Here is a 22114-nt window from a genome sequence, read left to right as displayed (position 1 = left end):
TATTGAAATATGCACTCATGCAGATATACAACCAGAATAAATGGCAAATTCAATAGCTCATTCTGCAATGAAAATGTTATTTACAGTATTAATTTCTAGCATTTGATTTAATTTATTTAAGCAGTTATGCTCAATGTATCATTTACTAAAACAAGGATTTATGTTTGCTTTCATCACCACAGAAATCCTTGATCAATGCTGGCAATAAATCTTTAAACGTTTTTTTAACTTTATGAGCTCTTTATAAGGTGAAAAGTAGTCAATAAGCATAGCAGAAAAACTGCATATGATTCACCTTTTAAGATAGTGTGTTTTTTATGACACAATTCCAATAGCTTGGAATGTAAATTCTAAGATCAGTTTTACTTTTACAAAATTACTCCTACACATGAGTGTTCAGTTTTCCTTCTGATTTAAAATATTTCATACTCTTCATCAATTGACTAGGTTACCTTTGCCTAACTAATGGCTTAGATATTCATAGTGCTTCTTCATATTTGGCGATCTTTTTAATATTTGTTCTAATATATTTTATCTTTTAGGAAACATTAAGGTTACTCAACCTGTACACACACACACACACACACACACACACACACACACATGCACATATACCTACATTTTTGCATGCCATTCTGATTCCCAACAGTTACATTATATATCACAAGCAGAAAAATCATATTCTCCTGTCTCAGCTGCTCAAAGATTAATACCATATCATCCTGGGAAGTTAGAGCAGCTGGATTTGTGACTTATGTGTGAACTCTACATAAAGGAACAATCTTAGTGAAATACAAGGAAGCTCATTTAATATATTATAATTTCAAAAATATCAATAAAATTTCATTTTATTTATTAAAATGTATTATTTTTACTATGTAAACTCATACAAATGCAATAAAGTGAACAACTATACTAAGAGATAGAAATTGAAAGGTATAACAATCTATGGAAATCACAGCAGTTGTAACAAATTTATGTCTTTAAAAAACTTACAATAGTCACTGGAAATCTCCAATATTAATTGCTAAATTTAATTTGGAAAACACCTATAAAGTATCTACCATTTTCAAGGAGCTATATATGCAGATCTCTCATTCCAAGCTCTCAATGAGCCATGTGTGGTTATGCTTTAAGGACATGTTTAAGGATGTGTCAACCTAGGAATCCATATTTCATGTGAATCCTTCCTGTATCTTCACTCCTAAAAATATTCTCTTCCTCCCAAGGTAGTCCTCTAGACTCCCCATTTTCTCTACCTTTCCACTTAATTCCTTCTCCCCCCAAAATTCAAGGATACTATAATTTTGATCATTCTATCTTTGACTTCTAGTGCAGTGCCTGGTATTTGCTTAAAAAAATTGCACTGAATCAATTTTAAATAATAATGATTTGAAAGAGGGTGAGGTCGTGGTGAATTGTTAAAAGACTGAAAAAGGGAACACCATTTTCACATGAAGAAAAAGCTTCACATAGGAGTCATCAAATTTGAAATTTGTACCTGAGACATAGTAGAGAACAAAGGGGGTCACTTAGAGACACCACTATGAGCAAATACATATTGCTTCTACAACTTTAAAAACTTGTCCCAAATAATTTTAAAGTAATCTTTTTTTATAGTGATTAGATAAAATTACATATAATGACTTCAAGTATTAGGATTTGAGGTCTGCATTGTTAGAGATAGATGGGGAAATTAAGACACAGAAATGTTAAAATAATACAAATAACAAGACAGTTATCTAAAATATTTGCCCAACTATAGTTATTGTATGCATTTAACATTAAGAAATCATGGTAAGATCACTCAAAGCATAATTACACTTTGATATAAGGTAAGATACCCATTCAAATATGTATGTTATTCCCTCCTTAAGCCAATTCCAATGACCGTAAGACTGACTCATTCCCTTGCACCTTCCTGATCTTCCATTCCATTAAAACAGCTTAGTCTTCTCTCTTTTTCTGTGAGATAATTTACCCCATTATATTTCTCTCTTTGTCATTCTCCCAATATATTCCTCTTTTACCTATTAATTTTATTTTTTAGATATCATCCCTTCACTTTCAACTAATCCTGTGACCTCTATTTATATATATACACACACACGAGTTATCATTATATATTATATGTGTTTGTATATATGTGTGTGTGTTTGTGTAATACTAAGAAATGTCTCAGGAGTTACAAATATTATCTTTCCACATAGGAATGTAAATAGCTCAAATTTAATTAGTTCTTCATGATTTACATTACTGCTTACTTTTTCATGTTACTCTTGATATTTGTATTTGAAAATCAAATTTTCTGTTCAGCTCTGGTTTTTTCATCAAGCATGCTTAAAATTCTTCTATTTTATTAAATGTCCATTTTTCCCTGAAGTATTATAATCAATTTTTTTTTCCTGAGCAGGTGATTTTTGGTTTTAATCCTAGCTCCTTTGTTCTCAGGAATATCATCTGCCAACCCTTCAGTCATTAAATATAGTAGCAGCTACATCTTGTGTTATCCTGAATGTGTTTTCACAATACTCAAATTGTTTCTTCCTGACTACTTATAATATTTTCTCCTTGATCTGAGACCTCTGGAATTTGGCTATAATATTCTTAGAGTTTTCTTTTGAGCATCTTTTCCAAGAGGTGATGAGTGTATTCTTTCAATTTCTATTTTTCCTTCTGATTCTAGAATATAAGGGTAGTTTCCTGTGATAATTTCTTATAAGATAATGTCTGGGCTTTTTTTTTTTTTTTGATCATGGCTTTCAAGTAGTCCAATAATTTTTAAATGACTGTCTTGGAACTATTTTCCATATGAGAGGATTTTCTGATGAGATATTTCACATTGCCTTCTTTTTTTTTTCTTTTAGATCTCTTTTATAATATATTTATTTCTCATAAAGTCATTAGCTTCCATTTGCTCCCTCCAATTTGAAGGAATTATTTTCTTCAGTGGGTTTTTGAATTTCCTTTTCCATCTGCCCAATTATTATTATTCTTATTAACTCAGTCTTCTCCTCATTGCCGTTTTGCATCTCTTTTGACATTTGAGTTAGAATATTTTAAGGTGTTATTTTCCTCAGTGTTTTTTTTATCTCCTTTACCAAGCTGTTGATTCATTTTACACGTTTTTCTTGCAAAACTCTCATTTCACTCCCCAATGTTTTTTCTACTTCTCTTACTTGATTTTCAAAATCCTTCTTGATTTTTTTCATGGCCTGTGACCATTTTCTATTCTTCTTGGAGGTTTTTGATACAGGATTTTGACTTATCTGTTGTAATAGCAAACACAGGTGTAGTTCACACCTTTTTCCAGTCTGATAAGAAAGACAAAGTGTCAACTCCACAAACTGTGACCTCTTGGGAAGAAGCTTATGACTATATAAGGAAAGCCCCAGGTCTAGAGACAGCAGGAGCTGAAGAAAGGACCCTTGTGGTGGCAGAGTCAAGGGGAATACTTGTGGCATCCCAGCACTCTGTTTGTCTTCTCTGTCTGTGTTAATGTTTGTTTGTGATACTTTGTACAGTAGCCCTGAGACCTTACTGGGAGCCCTGAAAGAGGATTTTCTGGTTGCATGCTTACCTAGAGGAGGGTTTTGAAGGTCCTGGAAGTTTATTGATGATATGTGCTGACCTTTTGGACTTTGTTTGTGGGTCAGTATTGATTTCAATATTTATTATTCGTGTTGAGTTCTCAGACCTTGTTGGCAGGTCTGAGTTTATTTCACAGGCACATAGTGAATTGTTGATGGTGCCAGCAATGTGCATGAATATTATTGTGCCTCTATTAAGCTTTGTCTTCCCAGAAACAGGAACTGTGAAGGACTTGAAGTGGACTGGACACTGTGAGCTTCAGTATGGAACATTAACTGGGAGAGAAGCAAAGATGGAGGCATAGAAGCAGGAAGACTCTCTGCAATCCCCATATAACCACCTCAAATACTTATTAAAAATTACTCTAAAAAAGCTTTAGGGCTACGGAACCCACACAGTGAAAGAAAGAAATAAACCTACCACTGAAGACAGCCCAGCAGCCCAGCAGGAAGGGTCAATCACAGCACACTGGGAGCAGCCCCATGTCAGTCTGAGGTTTTAGCCTCAGGGTGACCTGACCAGCTGTGACTGGAGCTTAATTCAGGCATTTGGATAACCAGCAGATATGTTGCTTTCCAGAATTATCAACCCATAGATGCCAAAGATAAATTGAGAGGTCTATGTAGACTTTGCAATAACCAAGATATTGTGAGTGTGGTACAGACTTTGTCCCCAGGGCTAGAAGTGGCTGAGGCTCCAAAGGCATGAAGCTGCCACAGCATGGCTGTTTCAGAACTCCTGGCCTGCAGACTGTAGGGGGACCAAGAAATAAATTTGAGGGGTTATCAACCTTGCTTTAACCTACTTGGATCTGCATTGCTGTCTGGGGTGCAGGTCCTGGGGTGTGTGACCAGTTTACCAGAGTCAGTGGAGGTTTATGAGAGGGCAACCAACTAATAGATCCAGCAGCTGAGAAAACCCGACCAATTGGAACAAAACTCTGCTCTCTGGAAGCTGAGTTCTACTGTGGCAAAAAGCTCAAAATTCAAATAATTGTGTGGGAACATGGGCAAGTAAAATAAGCCAACCAATACGACTTTGGACACCTTTTTTTTGGGGGACAAATCAGATCAAAGCTTGGGACAGGAGGAAGACAACAAAGTCAGAACTCCTGCACCAAAAGCTTCCAAGAAAAATATGAGCTGCTACAGCCCATAGAAGAGCTTAAGAAAGATTTTGAAAACCAAATAAGAGAAGAGCAGGAAAATTTGGGAAGAGAAATGAGAATGATGTAAGAAAATCATGACAAAAGAGTCCACAACATTACTGAAGAAGATAACACCTTCAAAAGATTAAGATTAACTCAAGATGACAAAAGAGGCTCAAAAAACCAATGAGGAGAAGAATGCCTTACAGAGATGAATTTGTCAGATGGAGAAAGAATCCCGAAAGCTCACTGAAGAGAACAATTCCTTCAGAATTAGATTGGAGAAAATGGGAGTTTGTGACTTTACATGAAATCAAGATAGCATTAAACAGATTCAAAAGAATGAAAAAAAAAATAGAATGAAATGTAAATTATCTCATTGAAGAAAACACTGATCTGGAAAATAGATCCAAGAAAGATAATTCAAAAAATTATTGGACCAACTAAAAGCCATGATCAAAAAAAGAAACTAGAAATCATCCATCAAAAAATTCTGCAGGAAAATTGCCCTGATATTTTAGAACCAGAGAGCAAAATAGAGGTTGAAAGAATCTATGAGGAGGTAGGCCCAGACACTGACTCTGTGATGCACAGAGGTAGGTCAATAAACTGCAGCATTGGTCTTGATCCTATGGTGCAAAGAGGCCTGATTAATATGGTGGCAAGTTGACCCACCAACCACAAGGGCTGTGGCCAGGCCTATCACTGCAGAGCTGATACTGGACAGAGCAGGGCAAGAATCAAATGCAGGGGCCATGGCAGGGCCAGCAGCTCCTCCTGGGACTACCAATCCACAGCCCAGAAATTTTAAAAGCCCTTATTCCACCTCCAGAGACCTGGATGGCAGAGTGAACCCCAGCTGTTCCAATCCAACTTCTGACCCTGAAAACATAGTAATTATTGCACCAGGGCAAAATATTAAACAGTAAATGCTTGGGAACTCTAGAGCAAGGGCATGGCTAGCACCCTGCTTCAAAATGGGTAGAAAGTAGACCACAAAGACAAAGACTCTGGAGTCCTACTATTGTGAGAGGCAGGAAGCAAATTCAGAGGGAGACACTGTTGACTCCACACTCACAGCTGAAGCCTTGTAATGGGAATGTAAATTTTTAAGATCTTCCCTGCCCTTAGGCTAAAGTGCACATGGAGCCTGGGGTGGTAGGCTTTTTTTTTCAGTAGATACTTCTTGATTGGGCAGTGAGTCAATAAGATTGTTACATTCTCTGAGCCAGGAGAAAGCTATATAAGCCCTGATGTGTAACTTTGTTTTGGGGCTCACTTTGAGAAGTGTTCTGTGATTTGATTACATGGGACTCTTGGAAGCTGTTGTTGAGAGCCCCCCAGCTTTGAAAAACCCATATGTTGATTTGGTATGGATGTAATGGTTGGACAGTTTGAAAACTGTCTACTTGATCTGTTTCTCCATCTTGATAATTCTGTCTGTATATTCTGAAGTTCGGGGTGCTGACCTTTTCCCCCTGAACTAGGTAAAGGATACATATTTGACTGATTAAAGTAAGCTTGTTAACCCATTTTGAGTTGCTTTCCTTTAACAAAGCAGCTCTAAGAACCTGTGGTGGCAGCTACCCTGGGGACACTAGGGTGCTTGCTGTTACAATATATCATTTTAAAATTACTTTCAATCATATCTCTTAAGAAACTAAGAAAACATCTTTAAAGAGTAATGCATAGGGATATACAAAAATTTATGTAAATATATAGTTTTACAAATATTTATATTCCTTTTTCACTAACCTATAATAGCTTAGAATATTGATTCTTGAACCTCATCTTGGAGCTTATCTTTGTCATACAGTAAGATGGTTTGAAGTCCCTTGAAGGTGTATTTGTGAGAGGAAGATAGTATTATAAATTATGAGATGCACAAAAGTATTTCTTCTAATCTTATTTTATAGTTAAGGAAACTAAAATCCAAAAATTGAATTTGATTTGCCCAAGGTCAAAAGGTAAAAATAACAGAGACAGGGCTCATTCTTTGGTCATCTGGGGCTAAAGCTTCAATATACTATGAAGAATATAAATTTATAATTTTAATTATTTTCTTCCCTTTTCATAAAACTTTAAACTGATTCTTCACACCTATTGTATCAATTGTCAAAAAATACCCTGAATTTATATATAACTCCTCAAAATTCAGTAATTAAAATCCTTGCAAATTTTATCCCAAGAACTTCCCTTCATTGGAGTTTTGTTATTTTCTTAGAAGTAGCATAGTTCTTTTACAATGATAATTTTGGTAACTATGTGGGGATTTCTTGAGGGGAAAATATTGGAAAGTTAGGCCTTAGATCAATTTACAAGTCATAGATGAGACTACTGGTCAATTACAATATTCCAGGTAAGAGAATATAAAGTCCTGACTTGGGATATTGGATATGTAAGTGAAGAAAAAGAACATTATATGCAAAAGATGTTCCAGGGGTAGAATTGAGAAGACACTTGCCTGATTGAGCGCTGGGCATGAAGATGAATATATATTATTTATTGAACATTGCCACCCTCTTCAAATTTTTTTAGAATTCCCTTTTACAATTTTATCTAAACTTATTTGATTATAAAATATCTTCTCAAATCTACCTATCAAAAATGTGTTTGTGTATGTATAAGAATCACTGAAAAGCCAATTAATTATAAAAGATATTTTAAATAGTTAACTTAAAAGTGCTTTCACTTATGGTGATTTTAAGCTCCTAGGGGAAATGATCAGCTTCTCTGATTTTGTATAATGGAATATTTATTTAGTCTTACCTTTGATTAATGAAGTCATTGATGCTTGCCTGCAGAAGGTAATAGATGTGATAGATAAAATATGTGGGTCAGAAAGCTATAGTTTCAAACTTCCCCAAGATAATAATCTGCATTTTATAAGACTTGTTAATGACCAAAAATGTAAATATGCATACGTATTCCTAATTTAGCAAACCGTCATATTTTTTTCTAATATGAGAAATGTTTCAAAACATTTTGCTTTTCAGCTATTTGAATCTGCTTTGTCATTAAACCTCAATGCCTCAATATCATAGGTTTAACTGACAGATATCACCTAACAGATTAGTTCAATTTAGTGTTAATTGTATCATCATAGTACATATTTGTTATTGCTCCTTTTTCTGATCTTTCCTGTGGGAGCCTTGTAAATGAGACATTTCAATTCATTAATGCTAGAATAATAAAATATTTTAATTAATTACATAAATAAATCCATGAATATGAATGCTAACAAAGTAATTATGATATAAAAATATATTATCCACTTTCTCTTCAGGGTCATAATTACAAAAATACTTAGATGAATGCAAATAAAATTATAGGAAGCAAAAAGATAAACAAGAATTTCAAAGTTTGTACAATTAAATACATTGCTTTTCCATTGAGGAAACTATAGGTTAAGAATAAGAATACTTAGTGGTTGAGAATTCTTATGAAAGCCATTTAATCTTTCTGGTTCTGATTTGTCATCACCTGTTAAATGTGCAGTGAGGGCAGATGAGGTTACTTTAAAACCTTCCAGTATGTAATATTATGATCTCTATAGTAACAGTGACCTTTGGCAAGTCAGTAAATTGTAACAGTTAATAAAATGTAAATACTAATTATGCTGCTACCTATCATGCAAGGTCACTGAAAATTAAGTGAAATAGCATATAAGACAACACTACATAATTTAGAAAAATATTATAAATATATGAGGCATGATGATGATGATTGATGATGATGATGATGACGATGGTGCCAAAATCACTTTTTCCAAGTATTATTGCTAAGGTATTTGGTATTATTTACTATATCAATTTGAGGAAAGTTTTTCCAATATGAAGTATACACTTTGTGATTTGCCCATAATTACTATATTTTGCAATATTTTATTTGGGGAAAGGAAATTTCAAATAGAATAGAAAGCATTTTCACTGTATGATGTTTTCCTTTTTTTGACAGAGACACCAACTACAAAACTTCTCATTCACTTTTGCAATTATCCAATTGTTTTCTTTTTTTTTTCTTGCCAATATCTTCTCCCAAGATACAGAAGTAGGGAAGTTTGCAGAGAAGATGCAGTATACTTGAAAACATTGGGATGAAATGTCATATCTCTAACCAGTAGCCAGTAAGAAAGTTAAGGCAGAAAGTAGGTCAACTAACCAGGAAAAACGAAAAAGCTGAAAAGTACATAGAAATACCAAGTGTACTATTCATCCTCAGAACATAGAAACATGAGGGAGCAAAAAGGATTCAGGGTCAAACCCAGAAATGTGAAGTGGAATATTAAAAAAAAAGTGGAGTTTTAGAAAAGAAATTCAAATATTAGAAACTAGAAACATGTAAGACACATTGCTGAGTATGAAATTGTGAGAATGCATATCTTATCTGATTCTTTTTCACCTCAGCTTCCAGGATCTCTTTAGTAAGTGTTACACAACCACGTTTTTCCTTTCCTTTTTTTCCCTTAGCTCCCTTAGTTAATATTTTCTGTGATAGCTCTATGAGCAAGGGATATTTTCTCCACACATCTCTTACACTTGACATTATTCTATAGAAGAGAGATAATTCTCAAAATATGCATATTGACTTTCCTGGAAGAACCACCTGCTTTCTTATAGCCAACATCAGAGATAACTCACTATTTTGTACAGATGACATTAACAAGATGTTCTTAATTCTGAGAAATTCATTTCAAAAGGAATGTTAATCAATTTGAAAATATTTTGAATAGGGTGAAAGAGAGAGGATGGGGTGTCTTGAAATCATATTAGATAAGGAACTCTTAAAGAATTTGGAAATGTGTATCTTGAAGAAGAAAAAAAGAGGATTTTGTACTCAAATATTTGAAGGAATAAATAAAACCATCTCTTCATGGGAAGCTGAGGAAATAACCATGTCCCTTTTCACTGAAACCTTATTCTTACTTTCACAAAGAGATTTAAACCCAATAGAGCACTGAAGCAGCATAGGAATGAAGGAAGAATATATTAGGATATTGCTTTCCTCTCTAGACAGAGTCTATGTTGTAATGATGAATAAAAATGGGTGTAGTGGAGCTATTGACTTTGCCCCTTAGTTGAGGAGATTGAGGAGAGTCCATAGAGTAGACCACAGTACTACTATCTTGTGGCTGTAATTATATTGAATTGATATCAGCACTCCTCCCTTGCCCTACACTATTTCTCTAGGAGTGGGGAATATATGGTCTCAAGGTCTTCTGAGTCCTTATATGCCACCTTTTGACTGAGTTCAAGTTTTACACAACAAATCATTTTATTAAGTGGATTTGTTCTGTGGAGTTAGGATTCAGTCAAGGGGTCACATTTGAGGACCTAGAGGGTCACATGCGTCCTCAAGGTCACAGGTTCCACAACCTCTAAAAGTCATTTCCTTTTGAGCAGGGCTTTTTAAAGAGTGTCTGGGTCTGGGCAGGAGGGTGGCTGTGCCACTGTTTTATAAAATGTTATGAAATATACTGAAGACTATGAATCTAGTATTAGAAGGTTTTAAAAGCATAAAATTAAGTACATTGTATTAAAAGGAAGCCCATTATGTAAAAATACATCTATTAAGTTATTTTTAAAAATTCACAGACCCAAGGCTAAGAATTCCTGCTCTGGAGTGATGAAAAAACATTCTAAACCCTCTTTCACACACTCCAAGTACACCCAGGAGAGAAATAAATACATAGAGAACAATTTGAATCAATCTTATATTGTATAATGAGAAAATTATCTTAGTATTATTGAAATTGTAGAAAATGTTTTAAATTTAAAAACCTGAAAGTTGTGTTTAGATTTCTCATTGAAAAGAAAAATTAGGTTGTAGGAGAGAGGTATCTGACTGTTTTCTCAATATCTCAGAGAATGATAGTCTCATTCTTCCATAGAGGAATTGCATCTAAATCATAATCCTGATGCCTACAAGTGAGCTGCTATGGCTAGTAATGTTCTCTGGTAGTGTTATCAACATCATTGTTTTCTTATTGATTTTTGTGTGTTAGGGAACAATAAATGACATGTGATGACCAGGGGGAATGAAGCATAGCTATACCATCCCCTTTCACCTTTTTCCTTCCTAATTTTCCAAGTTCTAGCCCAATTCCTAACTTTCAAAAGATTGTATCAGAAGTCATCACAGTTTAATCCAAGTCTTTCTATTTGTTCATTTGAATAAACAAATTACAAAAAAGAAAGGAAAGGAAAAGAAAAAAAATGAAAAGAAGAGAAAGATAGAAAAGAAAGGAAAGAATGAAGGAAGGAAGAAAGAAACAGAAAACAACTCCACATCCCAAACTGGGATTTCCAATGTTTTCTCTCTCCCACCCTCCCCTATTCCCTCCTCTTTCCCCTCCCCAAGAGGGCAAGCAACCTGATCAGATTGAGAGATATTAAGCTCAGTACTGGTGTCAGGTATTAGGTAGGGTAAATTGACTCAACCTTGAAGGAGACTAGAGAATGTCAGTTTAATGTCTCTCCTTCTAAATCACTTAGTATTTATTTTTGGTATTCATTTATGTGTATATGCCATGAATAGTATATATGTCACTCAATGACAGATTTTCCATTCATGCTATTTGTTTTCTGTGTTGTAATAAATTTTGCTTTCATACTTCTCATTTATCTATTGAAACATGAAGGAACTTCATTTTGTGATGCTGTGTTCTCCACCAATTCCATAGGGTTTCAATCTCAATGTAGTGTTTGATTATTTCCCCTATAATTTGTAATTTCCCTTATAATTATTCATAAATGTTTAACTTGTTGATTATATCTTGAAGCCATATCTCTCTCAATTGTAAATGTTATTCATATATATTTATCCAATTAATTATGTTCAAGGTCTTTCTTCTTCCTGAAACCTCTTATAATTTCATCTTTTTTTTTTACCCTTATTTTCCTTGTCTCTCAATTTCTGACTTCTCTGATTATTGTTTCTTTCATGGCTCCATCTTCTTTTAAAAATATTTATTCATTCATGCATCTATGCATGTATGTATCTATGTATTTATGTGTTTATAATTTTCACTATTTATTTCCATAACATTTTGAGCTCTGAATTTTCTACCATCCTTTTCTTACCTCCACCACAAGATACCACGTAATCTGATACAGAATCTACATATATATTCATACTAATCATATTTTCACATTAGTCATGTAAAGAAGAATTAGAACCAATTGGAGAAACCACAAAAAAGAAGAAATAAAACCAGAGAGAGAGAGAGAGAGAGAGAGAGAGAGAGAGAGAGAGAGAGAGAGACTGAGCAAACTGTATGCTCTTATCTTCACTTAGACTACATAGTTCTTTACAGGATGTGGATAGCATTTCCCTCATGAGTCACTCAGAGTTATCTTAGATCCTTGGATTGCTAAGCATAGATGAGTCTATCAGAATTTGACATCACACAAGGTTACTGCCATTGTGCACAATGTTCATCTGGTTCTCCTCCCTTTGCTCAGCACCAGTTGATGTAATTCTTTTTCAGGCTTTTCTGAAATCCACCTGCTCATCTTATTGCAAAACAGCATTCTCTTCCATTCATATCCCACAATTTGTTCAGCCATTCCCCAATTGATAGACATTCACTGAATTTCCAAATTTTGGCCACCACAAGGATACATCCAATAAATATTTCTGTACATGTGGGTCCTTTTCCCTTTTTTATGATCTCTTTGGGATACAAACCTAGTAGTTGAATAGCTGGATCAAGGGGTATCCACCCTTTTATAGCCCTTTGAGTATAGTTCCAATCACTCAAATTTCATTAGTCATGAGGGCATCATTATGGGTGTCTTATATGGCCATTGCCTAAATTAAATAAGAAAGATCATTTAGCACAGTTCTATACTGAAATATGCTCTTTGGTGAAGTGGTGTGTTTCACGTCCTTGAATTTACATCAGAAACTGGATATTCACCTTTCTAGAATATTATACAAGGATCTCCTGTTTTGGGGAGGAGGTTTACTTAGATAGTCTCATGTGAAATATTGCCAACTAATAAGTAATATATCCAAATTGCTCTGACTGATGTCATTTTTTTCCTGAATACTATATTTATCCAGGATATTATATTCAAAATATGGACTGTCAACATTAAAATAAAATGGTCCAAGTCTCTTAATAAGAATCAATCTTGTGTGACTCTGTACCTACAAACACTTAACTATTATGATTAGTTTTCAAGAAAATTCTGACTCTCCTTGGTCAATTTAGTCTATAATGTGCTATTGTTCTCATAGAATTTGTTATCATTTGGATTTTCCTACCACTACAACACCCCAGCTTAATCCCAGAAGAATGCAAGCTCCTTTAGGGGAGGGGCTGATTGATGTTTTTGTCTCTGTAACTCCTACACCTAGTACAGAACCTTACAAATATTGTAGTGGATTAATAAATGCTTGTTGAATTTAATTGAATTGAACTGGTTCCCTGGTGGAACATTAACTTTTGTGTCAATAGGAGTGAAATACTCATTAAATCCTCCTCAGACATGCAGGACATGATGTTATCACACAATGATTATTATTTTATGCCCCAAAATTAGAAGACTTAAATTGGCATATGTGTAAATGAACATTCAGGTAATAGAGATGTATGGTACCACGCTGCAGCACAAAAAAACAAAACAAAATTAGTTTTCTAAGTGGAAGCAAGCTGTGGTATGAAAAATCAATGCCTTATCCTTGTTACAATGTTGCAGATACTAATTTTAAGAATTGTTACTTTTTTCCCTGTAGCTCCATGCTTTCCACATTCTTAATTTTTCTATTCCACTGTACCTGCTATACACCACCAAATTTCATTCTTTTCTTTCTGGATAGCTTTTTCTTCTATTGTAACATTTTAAGTTCTCCAAAATAAAGAATGGGTTAAGGGGTACAGCCAAGATGGCAGCATAGAAGCAGGAAAATTCCATATTCCCCATTCATAACAACCTCAAATATCTATAAAAATGACTCTGAACAAACTTTAAGGCTACAGAATCCACAAATTGATAGAAACAAACCTCCAGCTGAAGACAGCCTGGGATGCCATAAGAAAGGGTCCATCAGAAAAGATGGAGAGCAAAAGAAGACAGCAAAGACAGAACTCCTGCACCAAAAGCTTCCAATAAAAATATGAATTGGTCACAGGCCATAGAGGAGCTTAAGAAGGATTTTGAAAACCAAGCAAGAGAAGTGGAGGAAAAATTGGCAAGAGAAATGAGAATGATGCCAAAAAACCATGAAAAGAGAGTCAACAATCTGACTGAAAATAATAAAACCTTAAAAAATAGACTAACTCAAATGGCAAAAGAAGCTTCAAAAGCCAAACAGGAGAAGAAGACCTTAAAAAGATGGATTTGTCAGATGGTAAAATAATCTCAAAAGCTCACTGAAAAGAATCATTCCTTCAGAATTAGATGGGAGCTAATGGAAGCTAGTGATTTGTGAGAAATGAAGATACTATTAAACAGATCCAAACAAATGAAAAAATAGAAGGCAATGTTAAATATCTCATTGGAAAAACCACTGCCCTGGAAAATAGGTCCAGGAGACATAATTTAAAAATTATTGGACTGTGTGAAGACCATGATAAAACAAAAGAATCTAGAAAACATCCTTCAAATTCTCAAGGAAAATTGCCCTAATGTTTTAGAACTAGAGGGCAAAATAGAGGTTGAAATTATTCAATAATCACCTCTTGTAAAGTATCCCAAAAAGAAAACTCCTAGGAATATTATAGCCAGGTTCCAGAATTCTCAGACCAAGGAGAAAATATTAAAAGCAGCCAAGAACAAACAACTTGCATATTTTGCAAACAAAAGCTGAGATCTGGGAGCTTCTACACTGAGGGATTGAGGGGCTTGGAATATGATATTCTGGAGTTCAAAGGAGATGGGATTAAAACCAAAAATCACCTACCCAGCAAAACCATGTGTCATAGTTCATGTGTAAATATGGTCATTCAAGGAAACAGAGAACTTTCAAGCATTCTTGATGAAAAAAGAACAAGTTGAATAGAAAATTTGACATTCAGATACAAGAAGTAAGTGAAGCATGAAAAGGTAAAGAAATCACAGAGAACTTATCAGTCAAATTACATTCCTACATGGAAAATCTATAATTGTAAAATTTTCTCAGTATGAGAATAGGTTAAGGGAATATAAATGTGTGCATATGTAAATGTATGTATATATATATATATATATGAGGGTATATGGTTATATGAATACATATGTGAGTGTCTGTATGTATGTGAACAGATTTACATAGACAGGGCACAGGATCAATAGAATACAAAGGGATGATACTTCAAAGGTGAAATTAGGAGGTGAGAGAGGAATATAAGGATAGAAGATGGGGAGAGACAGAATGGAGTAAATTATTCATATAAAAATACAAGAGAAAACTGTTACAATAGAGGGTAAGAACAGGAAAGGAACAAGTGGTGGCTTAACCTTACTTTCATTGAATTTGGCTTAGGGAGGGAGTGACATACTCTCTAAATAGGGTATCTTGCCCTACAGGAGGGTGGGGGTGGGTAGGAAGAAGAGAGGGGATGATGGAAGGGAGGACAAGTTGTGGGGGAGGGAAGTTGGAAGCACACACTTTGAAAAAGGGACAGGTGAAAGTAGAGAATAGAACAAGTGGGATGTAGGATAGTACAGAAGGAAATATAGTCAGTTTTTAACAATATATCCACTATGTAACTGTTTTGCCTAACTACACATGTACAACCTATATTGAAATACTTCTCTTCCCAGTAAGGGTGGGTGATGAGGGAGGAAGGGAAAGAATCCATAATTCAAAGATTTAACATATATACATATACATATATATATATATATATATGTATATATATATATATATATATAAAATTTCTTTTTTTTTTACATGCTACTGGGAATTAAGATATACATGCCCTGGGAATAGAGATACATCTTGCCATACTGGAAAGTCAGAGGAAGAATGGGGGAAGATATAGGAGAGAGCAGATTGGGGGAGACTGTATATAGTAGAATCACTGTTTTTGGGTGGTAGGTAGGGGAAAGATGGGGAGCAAAATTTCAACAATATCTTGTGCAAATGAATGATGAAAATTAAAAATAAACATAAACTTTAATTTAAAAAATAATCCATTAAAATCTTTCTCTGGGCTCACATATCTACTTACTGACACTTTTGTTTTCTTCTGTTTTAAATCTATTCTTTCTCTGCTGCAATGGAAGATGGAGATAAAGCAGTTTTCTACAGATTTCAGAGGTCATTTCATGGAAGGGGAGAAATAAGATGTGCAGTATTTTTATTTCCAATTGGGACTTCCATTTGGGATTTGTTCTTGGATCAAATGTGCTTCATCTCCCTCCCACCAATAATTCTAGATATGAAGGTCTTTGTAACAATGATAAAGTTTGCCTCTAACCCTAGAATTTTATTCAAATCCTGCGAATTGGGGCAGTTAGGTGGTGCAGTAAATAGAACACTGGACCTGGAGTCAGAAGGACTTGAGCTAAAATCCAGACTTAGATACTTAACACTTACTAGCTATGTGATCTTGGGCAAGTCACTTAACCCCAATTGCCCTGCCTTCCTCCCTCCAAAAAGAAAAAAAAATATTCCTGGGCATTTCTCATCCTGAAATATCCTTCTGTCACAAAAGGCCCTCTCACTTGAAAAGTTCGACATTTGGGCCTATATTTTGGAGGCATGTCTAGGGCAGCTATTCCTTCTTTCCTTCACTATGCCCCTTATGCTAAAGAATTTTTCAGCAACCATATTGCCTTTCTATTTCCCTTTTTTATCATTGCCCTGCCCTTTTCAAATGTAAATAAATGTTTTTATTTAGTTAACTTGTTGATGACTTTTATTCCTTTCATCTTGAGAGGTTTTTTTTTGGCTTATAAATTACAGATTCCAGATATCTACCACCTAGCTAAGAATCAATTATGAAAGATTTAATTTAGGCCTACTGTCTTGAGGAGAAAATTGAGTGACATATTTAATACTAGTAGCATATGCACATAAAATGAATACACAGAATAAATATTAAATAATTTAGAAAGATATTAAGTTGGGATGACAGGAAAGGTATCAGGTACTAAGTAGCATATATTGACTCAGATATGATGGAAACTAGAGATTCTTAGGTACAGAGGTGTGAAGTGAATGCTTTCCACATATGGGGAACAGTCTGTAGAAATGTACAGAGAAAAGATCATAGGGACAAAGATTTGTAGAAGAAAATGGCTTCAAAGGCTATTCAGTTCAATATTCTCATTTTACAGGTAAGGAACACTGAGATTCAGGCAAATAAAATTCTTCAATATCACACAAGCATTGTGCTAGAGATAGATTGTTATTGTACTAAGGCCCTCCAGAGCCAGTATTCCTTTCATAGTTTCATAGCTAGAATGTTGCATGTGAGGAAGAGGGGACACCAAATCTAACTGTCCTGTTAAGTGTGTGAATTAGTAGTACTTACCAATAAGCTGGGAAGTAGGACGCAGGTTGAGAAGGTCTTTACATGACAGAGGAGTTTTTATTTGATACTAAAGACAAGAAGAGGGCAGTTAGTTGGTACAGTGGATGCAGTGTTGGGTCTGGAATCAGGAAGACCTGAGTTCAAACATAGCCTCAGATACTTACTAGTAGTTGTAAAGCCAAGCATGAGCAACTTTCCAGAGGGCAGCTTCTGTGAATAGCTATCAAGGTTCTGATTATATAGTATAGTGAATACTCTCTTCAGTAACAACTCAGAGAAAAACATTCACAGAAAATAAAGTTATAGCATTCACCATGTCACATCTCAACAACTTATCACTAAAATGGCCACATAGTTTTCTGTAAAGTGGTCACATTTAGTAACTCAATCATTCAATCATCCTTAAGAATTCTTCCGCCTTAAGGGACACAAATTATCTTCAAAGTACTCCACCACTGGGTACTACATTCATTTAGTCAATCACAGACTCCTTAATTCAGTCACAAAGTACATTCACAAATAAATTACAATCCCATCAGTCATTACCCAGTATTTACAGAGAGGTCTTTGTATCTTGACTCAGGGCAGGCTTTCAGCTTTCATGGTTTCCCTTCCATGGTCCCAGCTCCTACCCGAATCTAACCAACCTCCACCTGACTTCAAAGGCAGATAGCTTCCAGCATCTTGTCCAATTCTCTGTGCAGTTCCCACTCCATATTGAATCTCACAATTTCCAGTTCACCTCAAGTCTTTCAAAGTCTCTGTTCCTGGGAAGATAAGACTTAATGAAGTCACAAGAATATTCATAAGCATTAACAAAGACACAGCAACATTTGTACAGAATATTGACACCACAGATATGCTTCCTTAGTATTTGGCAGCTCCAGCTGGCCCTCAGAAATCCTCAGCAGCCTCAGCAGCTGAGGCTGGCCCTTGGAAATTCTCACCAGCCTCAGAAGCTCTGGCTGACGCTTGGAAGTCTTCAAGTCCTCAGCAGCTCCCGTTGGCCCTAAGAAGTCTTCAGCAGCTTAGTTCTCAAAACCAAAATCACTCTCTCCTATTCTAAAAATCAAAATCACTGTTTCCATGGAACTTCCAGTCCAGCAGCAGCAGCCCAGCCTTCAGTGCTCATCCCAAGAAGTTCTTCAAGAAATTCCATAAGAAGTTCTGACATTCCCAGGTAGTGTTTGTCCTTACATACAGAATTGCTTCTCCTTGTTCAGCCCCTTCCTGTTAGGTCAGCACCTGGAGTTCCCTGTTTAGACTTTTCATGTTACATCAGAAACAGGGTTTCCTACCTTCAGTTTCTTTAACAGAGGCTTAATTTGAAACTAGGTGCTAACTACCTCTTAGCTTTCCAATAAAAAGGAATATTCAAATTTCATTACAATCACAGTTGTGTGACCCTGGACAAGTCACTTAACACTGTTTCCCTCAATTTATTTATCTATAAAATGACCTGGAGGGTATCTTAGCCAAGAAAAACTCAAACGAGATCATGAGGAGTTGGACACAACTGAAAACAACTAAACAAACACAGAAAAAAAACACAATAGAAAGACAATGTAATCTCTTTTAGAGGGAAGTGACAGGCCAAGATTGTGCTTTGAAGATATCATTTTGGTAGCTGAGTGGGGGATTAAATGAAGAGAAAATAGATTAAAAGTAATAGTATTGTTAATTTGACATTGCATTTGTCTAGTTAATACAATGAGGGACTAAATTCAGGTGTTCATACTTCAACTGACTAGAAGAAGACAGTTAAGATAGACAACCTTATTTTGCATAATTAGGACAGTACTTGAAACATGGTAGGTACTTAATGGATTCCTTTTGATGGATTATTTAATTGATTTTGGAATTACCTCATGTTTCTCAATAACCAGAAAATAATTTTGACTGCAAAGTCAACTTTTCTATTCACTGTTTAAAAGCAAATTAAAGGGTAGAACCAAGATGGCAGAGAGAAGTCAGGAAGTTGTCTGAATTTTCCCCAATTTCCTTCAGAAACATGAAAATAAGACTCTAAATGCATATTGGAGTGAAAGAAACCACAAAAAAATGGAGAGAAGCAATTTTTCCAGCTTAAGATATCTTACAAGGTAATTTTCTTGTAGGAATGGTCTGTTTCACTTTTGTAAAAGGGGGGATCAACCTAGTACAAAAGGTGTTCAGGCAAGTCCAGACAAGGATGTTAGCCACGGTACTGATAAACAAACAAGGTCTGTCAATCCTGACTCAGCAGGCTACTGACACAGAAGGCTACCTGTAAAGCCTTCAGCATTAGTGAATAAAGTAAATTGCCAGCCCCAGTAACCAGGAAAAAACAGATGTAACAACGCAGTGCACTGAGCAAGCTGCCACTGCCTGATGAATCAGCACATGAACTCAGTGACCAAGTCCCTAGCTCCAGTATTAGAAGCTTGGGAAAATGCTTGCTGTGCCCCAGGAGCATAACTCAATGTCAAAAGTCACAAAATAAGAAAAAAAAACATATGAGGAAGAAGAAAAAATAGTACCTTGACCACAAAGAGCTTGCATGGTGACAGGGAAGATAAAAATACAAACTCAGAAGAGGGCAACAAAGTCATAATGTCTACAAGTAAAACCTCAAGGGGGATTATGAATTATCCTAAAGTGCCAAAAAGCCTTTTTGAAAGAATTCAAAAAGGATTTTAAGAGTCAAATAAGTGAAGAAGAATGAAAATTGGCAAAAGAAATGAAAAATATGCAAGAAATAAATAGCTTGGAAAAGGAAGGACAAAAAATGACTGAAGAAAACAAGTCCTTAAAAATATAATTTGATACAAGGAAAAAAGGTAATCAACTAGAGAAAACAATTCTTTAAAAAGTAGAATTGACAAAATGGAAAAGGAAATACAAAAGCTTACTGAAGAAAATATTTCCATAAAATTTGAATTTGGCAAATGGAAGCTAATGATTGTGAGGAATCAAGAATCAGTCAAAATGAAATGAATGAAAAAAAATAAGACATATAAAATATTCCTTGGGGAACAAGGGACCTGGAAAATAGATTCAGGAGATATAATTTCAGAATTATTGGACAACATGAAAGCTCAAAAAAAAAAAAAGCCTGGACAGCAACATGGAAAAAATTTCAAGGAAAATTGTTCTTATTTCCTAGAAACAGAGTAAAATATAGTTATTGAAATAATCCACCAATTACCTACTGAAAGAGATACTAAAATGAAGACTCAAAGGAATATTGCAGCCAAATTCCAGAATTACAAGGTCATGGAGAAAATATAGCATGTAACCAAAAAGAAGCAGCTCCATTATCATGGAGTGTATCAGCAATGCAATATTCACAATGCCTATGGCAATTATAAATATGCTGATGTGGTTATAAATCACAAAATATATCAGGCTTTCTATATGGGGGATAAAGCTAGAACATTTATTAAAACACCAAATGACTGAGTCCCAAAAGCAGAAAGTCAAAAGTAGTTTATCAAAGTAGTTATGAAATTGGCACAGGTATATAGAGTAGAAAGCACCCACATTCTCAAACCTTTAAAACAGAACAGGCTACCTCAGGCAAAGGTCTTCCTCTCCCCACTCACAGCAACTACTCATCATCCAGGAAGCTTACTCCCAGTAGCTCTGTCCCCTGGCAGTCCTCAGCAGCAGTCCTTGGCAGAAATTCTGGCTGGATCAAAAAGTGGTTTGTGCCTCCACCTCCACCTCCACCTCGGCACTACTGCTACCACTGCCACTGCCTCTGCTGCTGCTGCTGTCACCGGTACTGCTAGTCACTGCAGGAACTCTAGCTTGGCTTCTGCTTCCTCTTGCCCCACCCCTTCCTGCTATTTCAGCAAATCCAATGGGTCATGGAAGATATTTAAGTCCCATAACCTTACATGGAGCTACAATCTGGATTACATAGGCTTTATCAGCTTCAAAATGAAATGGTCAGAAGACACAGAGCATCATATTCTTTTTTATTTTAGTTTTAAAAATTTATTTACTTTTATTTTATAGCATTCAGTTCCACAATCCCTTTAGTTTCTTTTTTTCTCACCCTCTTTTTGCTCCCCCTACCCATCATAGAGGCATCCACTTGAATATAGGATCTATAAATATCTTCATATTAATAATTAGTCAAGTTGTACAGAAGGATTATAACTGACGGAATGAACCGTGGCAAAGAGAAACACAACAAAACAAGAAAAAGAAAGAGAGCATGTAGTTTGTTTCACTTTGCATTCAGACTCCACATCTCTTTTTCTGAATGTGGGTATCCCTTTCAGTCATGAATCTTTTGTAGTTTTCTTATAACCTTACATTGCTGAGAGGGACCCTGTCTATTGATGTTGGTGGTCACAAATATGCTGTATCTGTGATTGTGTAGAGATTTCTCCTGATTCTGCTCTTCTCTCTCAGCATAAGTTTACATAAGTCTCTCAAAGTGATTGTGAAGTCCGTCTGATCCTCATTTCTTATAGCACAGCAGTATTTCATTAAATTCATATACCACAACTTTTTCAGCCATTCCCCACTTGTTGGGCATCCCCTTTATTTCCAATACTTTGCAACCACAAAAAGAGCAGCTGTAAATATTTGCTGCATCAAAGGGTATGCACTTATTTATAGTCCTTTGGAAAGAATTCCAGATTGCTCTCCAGAATGGCTGGATCAGTTCACAACTCCACCAACAATGTTTAGTGTTCCAATATTCCCACATCCTCTCCAGCATTTATCAATTTCCTGTTTTTTCATCCTAGGCAATCTGACAGGTGAGATATGGTAACTAAGATTTGTTTTGATATGCATTTCTTTAATCACTAGTGATTTAGAACACTTTTTCATATACATACATACATATACATATATATAATTTCATCTTCTGATAACTGCCTGTTCATAACTTTTGCCCATTTATCAAT

The sequence above is a fragment of the Petaurus breviceps genome, unplaced genomic scaffold, assembly GCF_028583685.1.
Source record: "Petaurus breviceps papuanus isolate PSGF00001 unplaced genomic scaffold, PetGlider_PUasm1.0 38, whole genome shotgun sequence".
Taxonomy (NCBI): Eukaryota; Metazoa; Chordata; class Mammalia; order Diprotodontia; family Petauridae; genus Petaurus; species Petaurus breviceps.
The sequence above is the reverse complement of the archived record's forward strand: the minus strand, read 5'-3'. Positions refer to the sequence as shown.